This window comes from Typopeltis vanoorti, chromosome 1 (genome assembly GCF_054136105.1).
Source record: "Typopeltis vanoorti isolate ZY-2024b chromosome 1, IOZ_Tvanoo_1.0, whole genome shotgun sequence".
Classification (NCBI taxonomy): Eukaryota; Metazoa; Arthropoda; class Arachnida; order Uropygi; family Thelyphonidae; genus Typopeltis; species Typopeltis vanoorti.
Window position 1 is genome coordinate 181,123,262 of NC_143549.1, and position 16,740 is coordinate 181,140,001.

At 33.8% G+C, this 16,740-nt stretch overlaps 1 protein-coding gene across 1 annotated transcript in view; it reads left to right on the top strand.

Annotated features, from left to right (window-relative positions):
- Nucleotides 1-6,341, top strand: part of LOC150110684 (selenoprotein F) — a 66,876-nt gene extending 60,535 nt beyond the window's left edge. The window contains exon 4 of the mRNA XM_090400310.1: nucleotides 5,760-6,341. The gene's annotated coding sequence lies outside the window, so the exon portion shown is untranslated. The remainder of the gene's footprint in view (nucleotides 1-5,759) is intronic.
- The last annotated feature ends 10,399 nt before the right edge of the window (nucleotides 6,342-16,740 follow it).

Below are 16,740 nucleotides of genomic sequence, written 5' to 3' on the forward strand. Positions count from 1 at the left end.
GGGAGGTGGCTAAAGGTGTGGAATTTACAATTAAGACAGGGTACATGTGGAATTATCGGGCTTGGAAGTATGACTAGCTTAGGAGTTTGATTGGTTCAGTGCCATGCCATGTAAAACGGCAAGGGCTGGATGTTGATAGTGCATGAGAGGCGGTTAAGAAGTGTTTGCAGGAGGCAATGGCTGACTGTATACCTAGAGTCCGAATAATAAATCAAGTAGGGATTAAATGGATGAATAACACTGTTAAGCTTGAGCTGCAAAAAAAGAAACAACTGTGGAGGAAATTTAAGGAGAAAGGTGACCTGCAGGCACATGAACGGTATAAAGTCCAGGCCAGAAGGGTAACAAGTGTGGTAAGAAAAGCAAAAGCGGATTATGAAAGAACATTAGCCATGCAGGCTAAAGAGAATCCCAAACAGTTTTTTTGATATGTTGCAAGTAAAAGAAAAAATGTATACGGCAGATTGATTTTAAAGAATGCCGATGGTAGGGAGGTAACCAAATCAGTTGATATAGTAGAATTACTGAGTGAGCATTTTGCAAGAGTATATCATCCAGGTGGTGACATTGCAGAAATGTAAGAACCAACAGCTTATACGTGAATTGTGGTGAATGAAGTGGAGGTGAATAGTCTATTACAAAACCTCAATGTCAATTCATCTGTGGGATTGGATGGTATACCAGCTTGTGTCGTACGAGAAGCGGCTAAAGAATTGTCAGTGCCTTTGACTATTTTGTTTAATTTGAGTCTCGGGTCTGGGTTAGTCCCAAGGGGGTGGAAAGAGGGGAAAATAGTTCCACTGCATAGAGGTCCCAAGACTGCTGTTGAAAATTACTGGCTGATCAGCATATCAGGAATGGTTGACAAGGTCGTGGAGAAAATAGTCGAGGGTAATACAAGATTTGATAGATGCAAATGGAATACCGTATGGGGGACAGCATGGTTTTGTGAAGGGTAGATCATGCCTCAGTAATTTGCTCACGTTCTATAACACAGTGACAGCTGAACTGGATAAGAGTGATGGGTTTACAGTGATTCTACTGGACCTTGCTAAGGCCTTTGACAGGATACCACATGGAATTCTAATCAGTAAACTGCAGCATATGCGGATAGATATAGGGTTGGTGAGATGGATAGAAGGGTGGTTGATGGAGAGATATCAGAGAGTGGTTTATTCAGGAGTAGAGTCCAAAAGACGGCCTGTGACTAGTGGTGTGCTGCAGGGTTCTGTTCTTGGACCACTACTGTTTAATTTGTTCATTAACGATATAGAAAAGGATCTGAGAGGAACTGTGCATCTGTTTGCAGATGATGCAAAGTTAGGTAGAGCAATAGTGAATGCTCAAGATGTCAAAATTTTGCAGGATGATTTGGATAGTTTTGGAGGACTGGGCTAAGGAGAATGGATGTCAATTTAATGTGGAAAGATGTAAGGTTTTGCATTTTGGGGTGAAAAGATTAGCAGCAGTATATCACATTGGTGGAACTGTACGCCAGGAGATTGACGAGGCCAGGGATTTGGGAGTGTTGGTGGATAGGGAGTTGAAGTTTAGGGGACATATCGCAAAAGTGGCAAAATCAGTTCATCAAATCACTTGGTTGCTGAAAAACACTTTAATGAGCAGAGACAAACAGGTTATTGTTCCTCTGAATCGAGCCTTGATAAGACCCCCATCTAGACTACTGTGTCCAGATGTGGGCGCCAATGTTTCTTCTCGATGGGGAGGAGGTGGAGAGTATCCAGAGACGAGTGACCAAGATAATAGGACTATGGAATGAGCCTTATGAGAACAGGTTGAAGATTTGTGGGCTGCAGAAATTGGTTGATAGGCAGAAAAGGGGTGATATGATTGAGACATTCAAATTACTGAAGGGTTTCTATAAGATTAATTCAGAAGATATTTTTGAGAATAGGACTGGTAGTGGGAGGACTAGGAGACATCCATGGAAGCTCGGTAAGAGTGTCGTTAGCAAGGGTGTTAGAGCTAGGTTTTTTACTTGATGAGTGGAATAAGCTGCCAGAGTCTGTTGTGGGTGCCATGACTGTAAACGAGTTCAAGGTGAAGTATGATAGATCTGTGTGAATGTTGAATAGTTGTTCTTGACATGATGTTGGGCCTCCCTCGATGAGTCTAAGGACTCCTTGGAGCTGCCCATAATAATAATAACTATGTTCATATATATTAAGGATTAATGTGATGTAACTTTTCATGTGTGAGCCATATGCTAAATAAATAAATATTTGTACATGTTGCATAATATGAAGTAATGTCTAAAAAAACTTTCCCCCTGGGCCAGACATTATTATTATTACATAACACCTCCAGGGTTCAAGGACTCATCAAGGGAGGGCACCTGCTCTACAGCTCTCCGTCTCCACCAACCGCAACTATTTCATCATCTACAGCAGCACCATCTACTGCCGACCACCACAACTATTTTCACAGACAATTACGAACATCCATGCTCACGGCGGGATTCGAACCCGCAGCCTTTTTGGCTGGAGAGCGGATATGCTAACCACTCGGCCTGGTTGGCCGAGTGGGTAGCTTCAGATTTGAGTGGATAAGAAACCCTTTTGTTATCAGAAGTTTTTACACCTTGTACTAATATTTCACATGTTTTCTACCCAACATTGTCACAGCACAGTTATAAATGTGGCAAGTAGATAGTTGTTCTACTTGATTAATGAAAAGAATTAATCAGTTACAATTAGAAAAAATTCAAATTGTAACTGAAAAGAATTAATGTCCCAACAAGATATTGACTTGCAAACTGGCCAAACATTTATCCAAATCACCCAGACAACTCTTCCTCATCTGTTAAACATTTCCTTCACTTTAAAAGCATCAATTAAAAAAAAAAAACTAATCCTGACAGATTTTAACCTCATTATCAAGCTTTGTCATTACCTCACTGTTTACAAATGTACCTTTTGACAAAAGATTCTTGATCTCATTAAGCCATATTTCTCCCCTGACATGCTGTGTAGACAATGTGTTTGTTGTTAGTCCAGCTAAACAGCTAACATCCAAAAAAATATACTTCACAATTTAAAAGAGAAAGTAACAACTGTCCTCCCTTTCTAGATACATGATTACCAAATAGTTCATTATCCTTTTCTATTTGAAAAACCATATGTAGCAATATTGCATTCTCAAAACACTTGCACACAGAGCTAGGGCCTATTCAAATGACATAGCCCTTGTAACTGAGCTCAGGTACCTTCACAATACTTTTTTTTTTACCCATGGCTAGAATCCTTATAAAACAGATAAAATATTGCCTGGCCCTCTTGCAGCAACTATTCCTTCTATTCAGGGTATGTTGGAAAAGATAGCTGAAGTTCTCCATGCCACTTTAAAAACTCATTCAGCTAGCTGCCTTCATCTGTTCTAAGGTCCAGTCATCCTGGAGTATATAAAGTAGTTTAGCCTACTTTTGATAGACTAGTAGATCTGTTAACATAAAAATTACATCTACATGGCAAGTCAGAACTAGCAGGTCATGCACTAGATCTTCCTTCATACAAGATTAAGTGGAAGAAGATATCTTTTGCTGCATAGAAGTGCCATAGGTCTGAGAGACTGTTTTTAGAATCAGCTATGAAACACTTCCCCTCAATAAATATGGCTGCAGTCATTTTATTATTATTCGTGTCTGCGCAGTTAGCCTAGTGGCTTTGCAACCATATGCCTGGGGAAGGAGTGTCCCAGGTTCAATTCCTGTCAAAGATGTGAGGAACTTGAGGATCTTCCTCAGACATAGCCAAGTTAGCCGGTCTTGGGCACGGGCAGTAGGGTTTTTTCTACCAATTTATCTAGCATTTTTCATCCCACAAGCAGGCAAACCGGCCTCGTGAACATATGCTGCTACAGTCAAAAATATATCCCCCCAGCGGCAGACTAAGTGACAGGTCGGTTGGGAATGGTGCAAACAAGAAGTCGCATCTAAGTAATACGCGGCGGACCCTGCATAAGAAGCAGGAATAACGCGTACTGAAAGAAGATTATTATTATTCGTGACACCCCCAAGGAGTCCGAAGACTCATCGCGGGAGGACACCTACTGTACAACTGTCTGTCTCCACCACTACACAGAACCTCTACTACCAATCACCTACATCAACGCCATCTACTGCCCACCACCACCACAGCTAGTATTTTTTTGTCTGTAAATTGCATGTGTTCTGAAGGGCCGATTTGTCTGTATGCGGGATGAAAAACTCGAGTTTCCGGGAGAAAAAATCCTGCTAACTCACCTTCAATTGAAAAAGTCCATATAAAGATTCCTCCGGTCATGATGACAATCGAACTTAGGCCTTTTCTAATCGAAGGGCACAATGTACCGTCGTTCTTCCAATTGTGCTACGGCGGCGCTTAAAAAATCATTTAATTCACACACAACTCCTTATTGGAAAATAAAACAAGCATTGTATTTACAGACATCCATAATCTACAACTGAAATTTTGAAACCAAATATAGCCTGACTTCTCCAAATCAACTTTATGGTTCTCTAGATCCTAGAGGACAACACCTTGTTAGGGCATTAGTTCTTTACAGTTATATTTTGAATTGTTTCTTCAACTATTTACTCGAGTGCTGTGTGTTTGCCACAGTTGTAATTGTGCTCTGATGATGATGGGTAGAAACCCTGCATAATATTAGTACATTCAATAGATTAATTATACATTTTTTCCTCATGGCGCCATTTATATACTGAAGCACTTATGAAGAAGAGAGCACATGTTATGGTCTATAAAACTCAACGGCTTGCAGCAATTCTTGCTAAAATTGATTAGTTACCTGCAGAAGCTAAGTGACATAAATCTTGACTGAAAATAAATCTGGTCTCTTAGAAGAGGAGTGTCAAGAAATGTAGACAGGTCCTCTTATTTAAAAAAAAATCTGAAGAGTGTCATGTCACTCTATTCCCATTTTTATCCCACAATGTCATTCTTCCACAATCATTTCTCTTCCTACTAGCCACATAGCTAAAAAATTCCTGAGGGTTTTCTTTGAATCATAGAATCTCACCAATCTCTTGTCATATTCCAGTTTTGCCTTCCTTACCATACTAGTCACTCTCCTGGCCTGAATCTTATATTCTTCATGCATCTGCTCTCCACCTCTCTCCTTATATTTCTTCCATAATCTTTTTTACCTGCAGTTCCTGTTTGATATTGTTTGTCATCCACTTTACTCCAATTTGTGTCCTCTTCTTCACTCGTGGAATACAGATTACTATTACTATTGCTGCTAACAAATATTCCTTCACAATTTCCCAAGCACTAATGATATCTCGCCCTTCCAATTCCTCCCTCCATGAAACTGCTTCAAGTTGATATCTAAGACTATTATAATCACCTGCCTTATAATTCCACATACGTTCCCTTCTCTTTGATACTCCTACATGTCTATTCATCTTCAAAGTCAAAACCATATGATCACTCTCTCCAACTGGGGCAGAGATGCCATCTCAGTTATAATCAGCTCTTCTGCTGCTATGACCAAATTTTTTTCTTAGAAAGGAAAAAATTTTTTTTATTGTATGTATATATTTGTTTAAAATATTTATATTGTATCAGTCTCAATTTTCATACACATATAAGCCAGCATAAATCAAGGACCTGTATTTGGTCAGTAATATGATTAACTAAATTTGGAATTGAGATAAAACTTTGATATATAAACTTGCTTGCACTGAATTTACAAATTCAGATTTGGCTGATTATTATATATATTTTTTTTATTATTAGCTTTTGTAAAGAGTGAGCTTCCCAAGAAGTTCCCTGGTTTAACTATCAAATATGTAAGAGGAGCAGATCCTGTAATTAAGTTGATAGATGAAGATGGAGGAGCAAAAGAGGAACTGAGTATTCAGAAATGGGATACAGATACTGTCGAAGAATTTCTTAAAGAGCACCTACAATAATTAGTGATGGGAAGAGAACTGAGCATTTCTTCTTTCATCAGAAGTTTTAAAACATTAAAACTTTGCTAAAGCCTGGACTAGTGAAATGTTTAAATGGCAGTGTTATTTTTGATACAGTGAGACATTTCAAGAACCACAAAAATAAATTTTTGCTATGTGATTGTATTTATTCTTCTTATATAATATTTTCTCACATGTTTCAAAATAGTGTACTTTCCTTGTGACATAATTTGTCTCTGCCAGGATTTTTTAGCTGAACTGATGATGTCACTCAATGAAAATTGAACAAGAAACTACTTTGATAGTGTGTTCAGTCAGATGTAAGTGATTTGTGCAGTAGGGCTATGAAACCCTGGCAGTAAAGAATTAATTTTTGTAGAATCAATAAAAAAAATATTCAGCTTTATTTTATCCATATCTTCATTTATAAAACAGTCACAAGATATATATGTATATAGCATATTACATCCAAACTTGTACAAAAATAACTTAGTTCATGCAAGAAATTTTCTTCTTGTACAACTAAAAGCATTTGTTATCCAAACTACACATGTATTCATTGGAACGTTTGTAAAAAAAAAAAATACAATAGAGAAAAAGCTTCAAATCTGTGTGCTGAAACACAGTTTACTAAAATAGCCTTTAAAAACTATATCATTTTTTAATACTGCTTTATTAGATAAAAGATAATAGTGTAGTCTTGAACCACTAATGTTTAAACTTGTTAAAATGAGTTTCTGTTCAATCTTGAAAACTTTTCAGTTATTACTGAGATAAAGAACCAATATTCACCGCAGCAAACATCTTTAAACAGTTAACCAAGTTCTTCAAATTCTCAAAACTACTGTAAAATATTTTTGTTGCAGGCATAATTACATGCAAAGACATATATAGATATACCAAATACACCAGTTATATAAATCACATAAAACTCAACTTTTACTGATGTTATTATATATTATAGTGTTTTTATATCATTTTATAGTTGACTAAGTTCACTGAAATTGTTATTGGTGATATCTGGGAATCGTGAAGAAATGCTAATTACAGTACAGTTTGATTAGTTTAGTGGTAAATAAAGGCACAGATGGGAATTGATCCTGAGTCAGTGTTCAGAAAAGTAAGTCATGTTAACATATTCACATCTGTTCATATTTTTTCACTTTATATATATATGTATGGGGATCATACCATTTCATTTCGATATGATTTGCTTCAGTTATTTCACCTCCCCCCTCCTTTTTTATTTTTTTTTTTTTTATACAAAAGATTCATGTTTCATCTTTGAAGTTTTTTTTTTGAAAAACATCAGATTTTTGCATAATTAAAATATTCTATATATTATGATAAAACTATCATTTAATGGCTGCAAAATTTCTGGTCGGGTTTCTTGACCATTGTTAATGCTTAGATACAATTAGAAAAAATAATTAAAAATGATAGCATATTACAAAGTATAATGTTAAAAACAGGAGAGCTTGGAGATGAAGCTTTAGAGATGGAGCTTTTTTTATTTATTTATTTTGTCTTTTGCTTACATATATAAATTTTTTTTGACATGCAGTTCAAAGAGATGGGTAATAATTAAAAGAAATCTGGAATACTACACAACTAAAACCAGTTATTTTTATTATTTTGTGAAAGTTCTATACTTTACTTTTTTATTTATAAACACTAAAAATTAACTTTATACAAGTTATTAAATATGAAACTATCAGCTTTAAGTCAAAAGAATACAAAAATTATGCATTCTTCATGTAAGAGTAAATTCTGTGCCACTTAAGATGTTTTAAACTGAACTCAATAACCAATTGTTGAATATATCAAGTGGGGAGCACCATAGTAAAAAAATTCTTACATCAAATAAGAGTAATTTGTGTGCAAACTTTTGTTTGTTCACGTTTGGGTAAAATGAGGATGAAAACAAGACTATAAATTTCTTGTCCTGTAGCTGTCTTTAATCCAATGTATTGTATGATAATAATATGGTGATGCACTATTTTGATACTTGTATATATGAAATGTAACTTCTACCATTTAATGTAGCTCTCATTAATTTTCTTAGGTCTTTATTTCTCACTAACAAGTCCTCAGTGAAGATTGAAACAAATCTGAGCTGGGTGGTAATTCTTACCTTAATTCATGGCATTATAAACCCTTCCTAGAAGGTAGGCAAGTGTGTTTCCTTTATAGAATCCAGACATGAACAAACAATTTTTGTTTGTTCATGTCTGGATAAAATGATGAAAACAAGACTACTTGTCATGTAAAATTTACTTGCCTTTCCAAATGTTTAATTCATATACAGGGAGCAATCATCGTAATGGCAAATTTTCCAGCTCTCAGAACCTCTAATTATAATGCATCTCTACTATAGCTGTTCAATTTATTTTTAATATAGTAAATATTTTTTTACTTCAAAGCACATTAAAAGTAATTAGGGTTAAAATTTTCATACAGATAAGTGGATTTAAAGAGATATAAAAGGTTATGTACTTGAACTGGTTATACTGTTTATAATATTACCATGACAAAAATTTTGTCCAGCTAATATGCGACTATGCTAGGAACACCTGTATTCGTTTGCATGCAAGTGATAAGTGGGAAGAGAGCCATGGTAGAAATTCTGATGTGATCCCTACTTATCTATAAACAATTTAATGTGACCTAGTGTAAGGTTATACAGATTTAACTGCAGTGGAACTAGAAATACATATGTTAATAACTGAACCTTTTACGACACTGAGCTCTTGCTAAGATATCTACTAACTTCTTCACAATAAAACATAAAAAACAAAGTTTATACAATGAATTGATGTGATAGAATGGCTGTCAGGCAGTAGTACAAACCAGAAAAAAACTTATGGGAAATAATTTAATAAATGCATATGACACAATTAATTTAAATAAGACATGGAAGAAAATCATTAACATATGATTTGTGAACCAGTCTTTCAAAGCATTTATTTATTTGAAATTAGGATCTGTGTTTTTGAGGGCTTCGTCTGTTAGAGCAACTTGCTTTTATTTTTTAAGAGATGGATATAGTTTTTATGATCCTAAAGCAATTTCGGTTTTTTTTTTCCTGTTTCTATCCTATGGCAAATGGAAAGACATTTGGGGGCAGGGGAGTGCTGATGTATTGAGAAACTGCAATATCCTACAAAAATATGCCCCCCCCCCAGCATCTGTTCACATTTTTACAACCATGAGTGTATGCACATTCTACATGGTTGAAGAAATTTTTTTTAGGCACTTAGAATATTCCATTTCCTCAGAACACTGCCCCCCTCCCCCTAATAAAATATCATATATAGGGAGGGCATGGTCAGTTTGGAGCATCTGAATGCATTTTGTTATTATCATCATTATTTTAACAGCAAATTTCTGTTACAGATAACTTTATAAATCTTCCGTTCCTAGTAGCATATAGCTTTTGCAATAATGGCTGGTTTGGTTAGGCTACAATATACCATAAAAGAAAGTCTGCCATTTAGATTTCGAATCATAAGGGAGTCTATTCTTGGTTTTCAGGTTCTACTGTGAACTGAATTCTCTATTGCTCACTATTAGCAGAATGGATTGAGACGGAGATATTTATCAACAAAAATAATTGGCTAAAGGCAGAGAACCTAATGGTTGTCTTATTTGCACATGTGCTCTGCCAAGTAGAATTTATGGTACAAGGATAGTTATCTGTTTCATTAACTTGAGTGGGAAGTCATGTTGAGGATATCTGTTAGTGGAATGTTCATAAAATTTGAGGTCACATCTAGCTTACCTAATATCATTGTGATAGAAAAAACTGGTAAATTCTTCCTCTTTCTTTCACAAAATCTTTAGAATTTTTCAACATAGGCAAGGATTTTTCCAGTGTTAGTGCCAGTGAGGATTGCGAGAAGACACAAACTGACTGAAAAATATGTGCAACTGACATACCATAGAGCAGAATGTAAGGATGGCTACTAGTTTCTGGACAGCAACATTATTTAGTTGAGTTGAGAATTTAAATGCCTTTCTGAAATTCTAGCAAACACAATAGTAGTAGTAGCAATAATATAATCAGTACATGCTGCTGAGGTAATTTACTGCATGTTCAACTGTAGGCTGATTTTGCACATCATTGACAATAATCCTTCACTGCAATGATCAAATTCAACATTCTTAATCACTCTTATTATCTGCCCATTCTTAAATGCTGCCCAAGGCAGTTATCCAATGGAAACTCAAAAAATTTATTTCTTGAGTTCATTAAATCTTTGTTTAATAAGAATTCATACTTGTTCTGCAGAAAACGGCTATACTTTAGTTAAAGAGAGACTGGTGTCTCCTTCAGTATTTGTTTTATAACAATGTAATTGAAACTACTACTGATTGCACTGCAGTTATGGAAAAATTAAGAAAATATCAGTTTTAATAATGGAATACTGTGAGCAGACATATATTAATAACGGAAAAACTCACGGAAAAAGATTATTTAATAGTATAATTTTCGCCTGTGTGTCACAGGCATCTTCAGCTCAAATTAAACAATAACTGACAATTCCAAAAAGCGCCACCTAAGTAGCTAGTGTCAGATAACTAAAAAGGTCAATAAATTTCCTAACAAAAAAAAAAAAAATATATATATATATATATATATACACAATAAAAAGAAAAGAAAGATTAGCTGATTTATAAAGTACTATCTCCCATAAAGGGGATAGACGTAAACCATTGGATCTGTTTAAGTTAGGAGAGTGAAGTCAAGTTTCACATGTTTCTTTATAAAGACTATAATAAATTTAGTTTAATCCTTTATCCAAGTGTAAGCAAACAAAGTTTGCACCTGAAAATATCTTCAGGACTGAGGTAAGGTGGTACATCCCTTGGCAACTCACAGCAAAGGTGGATCAAGCTTTCATCACTCCTTGTCTCAGTATCTCCCATAATGCAAAGCACATCTCCTTGCAGATATGTACAATGCTATGCATTGGGAAGGGCCACTACCCAGACTGGTTTCGACTTTTATTGAGGTCTCGTCAGTGGGGGGGGGGGGGGGAAGGGGAACAGACCCAGAGTGGTGATACTAAGGCAGAAGCAATGGAAAGGTCATATTTACCTATACGAGTTGCCAACCGGTGTACCACCTTATTATTAAAATACTCCGGATTTAGAGAAAGATGTTGGAAGTTTATTTTGCACTTGGTTAGACTATAATAAATTTAGTATATACCTTTATCCAAGTATAAGCTCAGTAAGTACCTCAGTCCTGAAGATGTTTTCAGGTGCAAACTTTGTTTGCTTACACTTGGATAAAGGATTAAACTAAATTGATTATAGTCTAACCAAGTGCAAAATAAACTTCCAAACAATTCCAACTTCTTTATAAAGACGTTCCATGAGGAACCGACTTTTGTGAAGGACTCTTGTCTTTTTCCAGTGAACTCTATGTCTAGTGATGATGGCATGTTCTGCAAGTCCAGACTGTTCAGGTTCAAGGTATTGAGTATAAGACTGGTGTTCTAGCCGAATAGAGGCAGATCTTCCTGTTTGTCTGAAATAAGATAATCCACAAGAGCAAGGAATCTGATAGACACCTGGATAATTAAGAATTATCCAGGTATCTTATTTCTCCTAAGCTTGTCTTTAGGAGAAGTGAGAAAGGTGGAGATTTTTCTGAATGGGCGAAAGGCAACAAAAATATTCAGTGGTTTTAAAACTTTTGCTATACATTCACTAATGCCTTGTACATACGGGATAGGAATGCGCGTTATTTCTTCTGTATTTGAAGAGGAACACATTAAAACTACTCAAAGCTCTTTGAATGAAGGAATTCTTATATCCATTAGATAGAATGGAATTAGTAATATATTGCAGTTCTTTCTGTAATAGATCGTCTGAATAACAAAAGGAGTGGGCCCGATGAACCAGTGTTTTAATAGTTCCTGCCTTTTGACTAGGATGGTGATGAGATTCATCATGGATACAATGGCCTGTATGAGTCTTCTTTCTATAGACTGAGAAATGTAGGTTACCATCTGGTTGGCGAAGAATTAAAAGATCTAAAAAGGCTAACTGCTTATTTGATTCTACTTCTAGGGTAAACTGAATCCTTGGATGAAGTGCATTTAACTTAGTGAGAAACTGTTGAAGTTCATCGGAAGAGCCATTCCATATATGAACCAATGAGTACATCTGGGAGAAATGTTGTCAAAGATACGTTGTTCAAAATGTTCCATAAAGAAGTTGGAGATAGCAGGAGAAAGAGGATTACCCATTGCTGTTCCCTCAATTTGTTGATACAACTTATTTTTAAAGGAAAAATAACTAGAATGTATTACAAAATCAAATAATTTTACAATGTTTGAAGGAAATTCCTGTAGCAGTAATTCAATGCTTTCAGATAAGGAACAACATCTAAACTGATCATGATATCCAAAATATTTTTTATATAAGTATCTGGATAATTCTTCTAGTTGAAGAAGTAAATTTGATAAAAATTTTGAAAGTGGGACAACCTTTTTATTGTATATATAATATTTTTTTTTTTTTTTGTTAGGAAATTTATTTACCTTTTCAGTTATCTTACACTAGCTACTTAAGTGGTGCTTTTTGGAATTGTCAGTTATTGTTTAATTTGAGCTTAAAATGTACTGAAGATGCCTGTGACACACAGGCGAAAATTATACTATTAAATAATCTTTTTATGTGAGTTTTTCCGTTATTAATTTTGTACGAGAAAATTATCAGCCTTTTAATAGTTATGTTACAACCATGCACCTTCATATTGCTATGATAAAAATGTTTAATGTCAAAACATCAGAGTTACAGCGATGATATGTAGCTAAAGTCATAATGAAGACAATGTTGAATCTGAATACAGGGATGAAGAAAACATCAAATTACATTCTGTACATAATGTAGAACATGCTTTACAGGATGATGTTTCTGTGTATTGAGTATAAAAAAAAAATCGGGACAGAAGATTTTAAAGAATATCTAAATATTCTTCAAGAAAAATTCCATTTTGCAAAATGAATTAATAAAGAATAAAAAAATAAAATAAAGTCATTTCAGAATGTGGAATATGTTGGAAAGTATGATTGACAGATTTTAAAGGTGGTAATATGTTTTGCAAGATTAAAGCTCTTATTTATGGTTGGATTATTCAAAAATTGCTGAAAATATATTAATAAATTGTTTAAAATCCATAATATTTGTAGTTGAAACGCTGAGCAGTCATGATGCATAACTATTAACAAGCAAAGAAATTTTTAGATTCTTCTTTTGTCATTTAGAAAAACAAAATTCTGTTTGGAGTAATAAGTTACTGAAAGAAATTAAAGTACAACTTCTTAAACAAAGCCTTGGTATCATTTATTAAATATCTGAATAATCAAAAATTTTAAACTAGGTTAATGATGATCTGCATGTTCTGTGATCGGCAAAATTGATAATGGATATCAAATTTTCAAAGAAAAGTATGCTTCAGACCTATATTAACTCAAAATGAAAATTTTTTTACTTCAGAGTTACTTGGAAATAAACAAAGATCCAGACTTTCCAACTGAGCAATTAATGCTTTGTGCTGCTTTTTCAAAATTCTGTTTTAACAATAAATGTAATACTGTGGTAGTAGCCTTTTATATTATTATTTCTTTACAGTATTGGTACATACTTTGAATTTAGTATTCAAAAATAAAACTGAGTTTTATTTTTGAATACCTAATTCAATTCAATTTTACTTTTTTTCTTATATACTAAGTTCATTATCATCATTATAATGTGAAATATGGACCTTATGATCCATTCCAGTCTCATTTCAATGTAATATCTACTTTTGAGGTCGACCTGGCCTTTTCTTAATTCATAAAATATAAACCAACTAGAAACAGCTGGTTTATATCTTATGAATTGTTTATGATATCGGGTGTTGGCCATTCAGTTTACATGGTTCTATCCCATTCTATTTATATATGCTTAGTATTTCGTCTAGCATTTTAACTAGATTAAATTAAGACTAGATTAAACCAAAAAATTCTCATTTAAGAGAAATTGTAAATATTAAATCACTAAAATAAAATTTTTGGAAATTCTTGGGAACTGCAATTTCTTATTCCTGGGGATTAAACCATGTTGGGAATTTAGAAACCCTAGCCGCAACTACTCAGTCATTAGAGAAAGTTGTAGCTGAGTAGCTACAACTTAAAACAATGATTCACCTGGGAATAATTTCCAAACCCATATTTGAGGTAAAGCAATCTATAAAGAAACATACTTGTTTTGTTTTATTGGGGGAGGGGAGTATGCACAGCGGTACAAACTATATTAGCACTAATTTGGCACTGTGCCATGTCTTGGAGGATTCCCGGTATGTTCTGAGGCTACCCATCGACTGTGATTATTACCTCGTTTGAGACTCACCCCCCCTCCCCTAACTTCTTTCTTTAAGTGTAACTTTTGACTTAATATACTATTGTTGCAAGTTGTTCTTTCCAAAGCAGTTTTCACAGCTGAATTGTTTATACATAATTTTTGGATCTTAAAATTTTCTGAACATCACTTGCTTTCTTTGAGAAATAGCTATTTTGCTATGTTGAGCAGTACCAAATCACTTAGTTTTCAGTTGGTTTTCACTTGTACTTGCATCTCTATTCATTAAAAAATAGCAATAAACATAACAAATAAAATAAAAGTTGAGGAATTAAAAGCATGCTGATATAAAACATGAACTTTGGTTAAGGAAATTATTCGTAGCTAGGTTGCATAATTTAAAATGAGACAATTCATTGATAACATAGGGAAGGAACTAAGAAAATATAGTAAATGGAACTATATATTAAATGAAATAATTAAGACATTTAAAGGGATGCAATGCACAGGACAAACCTTTCTGGATACAAAGGAAAGAAACAAGCATATGTTAAATTGTGAATGAAACTATGTTGTATAATTTATTTTTTTTTCATTCACATTTAACATTGCTTATTATGTATTAATCATGATTTGTATAAAAATTATTTATTATTCCTTAATTTAGGATTACTATTTAAATATTTATTCTAAACTTAACCTACTATTAATTTATTAAGCAATAATATGTGCAGAATTTATGATAACTAAAATATATATGATGTAATGAATAGTATTATTATAAATAATTCTATACGTAATGAAAAAGCTGAATAAGTAGCTCAAATATTCTGTTTATTCTTATTTGTGAAAATTTAACGTTATGTAATCACTCATGTAGTAGAGAGCATTGTATTACATTAGCGAAATGTTTGCGTTCATTTGTTGTCATGGAGACGCATGAGATAAACAAGCACGAGTCGAAGAGAGCGTGACCTTCGGACTGAAAGGAGAAAAAATATAATATAAGATTTTTAATTAGAGAGAGGAGAGAAAGTTTTTGCGGAGCGGAAAGGAAGGTAGGATACAAGCAAAGGAAGTGGAAGAAAATTATAAGTTCTCTAGGGCAGAAATTCATGAGAATAGTGTTTAGAAGTGAGCCAAAACATAGTGAATCATATACTTAGCTGCAAGTGAAGTCAGCTGTGTTGTAAAGAAAAATTAATGCCGTAACCGGATAAATAAAGAACTGGACATTCAATGGAAAATTCTGATTAGTTCCAGTTAGTCTAGGATTACGTCTTAATTCTATGTTGCCCTGAGAATTATATTGAAATTAACTAGTTTGAGAAAAGTAAACAAGGAGAATTATCAGTGCCTTATTGATGTGCTTTTTTTAGAGTAGCGAAGCGCGATTAACAGTAGTTCAGTTAAATCGTTAGAGAATTTTTATTAATGTGTTCCGCTAACGTAAATAAGTTAATTCATAAGTGTGCTCACAATTAATTGATGTATTGAAGATTGTATCTGGTAAGAGTAGTCATACTTGTTTGTTTATTCTAACATTAACATATCTTTGAAGTTCAAGGTCCGAAATAAGATTGGTTGGAATATTGTCTACCTTGATTAGTGCTTCCTGTGAATTTAAACTTGTACAGCTGATAAATATGTGGAGACTGTTTAAATAAGAAGTTTCGTTTTATTAACTTGAGTTAAGAAAGCTTGTGATTTTGAAACTGTGAATTGTATGTGAAGTTTAGAACATTGAATTGGCATGAGTGACTTAGCAAGATGTATTAAGTTGATTGTATTGTTTCATTTTAAAGCAGAATTCTTGTATTTGTTATATATATCATATATTAAATGTTTTATTTTGTTAATCTAATATTGTGTTTGTCTGAATTCCTTTTTATTGCACCGTTCATAAATATTCGAATCTTGCAGGAACCCCAAGTGGAATAGTAAATAATTCGGCCTAATAAATGAGGAGACTGCTAACTTAATTAAAAATTGATCTACTATTTTATATAGACTAATCTAAAAATAGGGTGGCGCAGTATAATTATAAATTTCCCTACTTTTGGATCGGTGATCAATTTGCAATTAGTTGTTATATTGATAAGAGTGACTTGAACCAAGATGGCGGATTTAGAACATAACATGAAAATAGAACGTCACGACAAATGGCGCAGTCGACAGGATGTGATTTAATCGATAGGAATTAAATTTAACAACTATAAGTTAAGAAATTGAATTTAGTTTTGGTGATAACAATCATAGAAATGCTCCCTGAAATTTTAGAAAGTAAATTAAATAAATCACAGTGAACTGGTTATAATCTGGAGTCAGGCAAAAATAAAAGTTTATTTTAAAGTAGAAAGATTATATTAATTGAATTAGTAATTTATTAATCACTATGGCTGTTACATCAAGCTCTGAAATGAATGATAGTGAATTCTTTCGTACGGTAA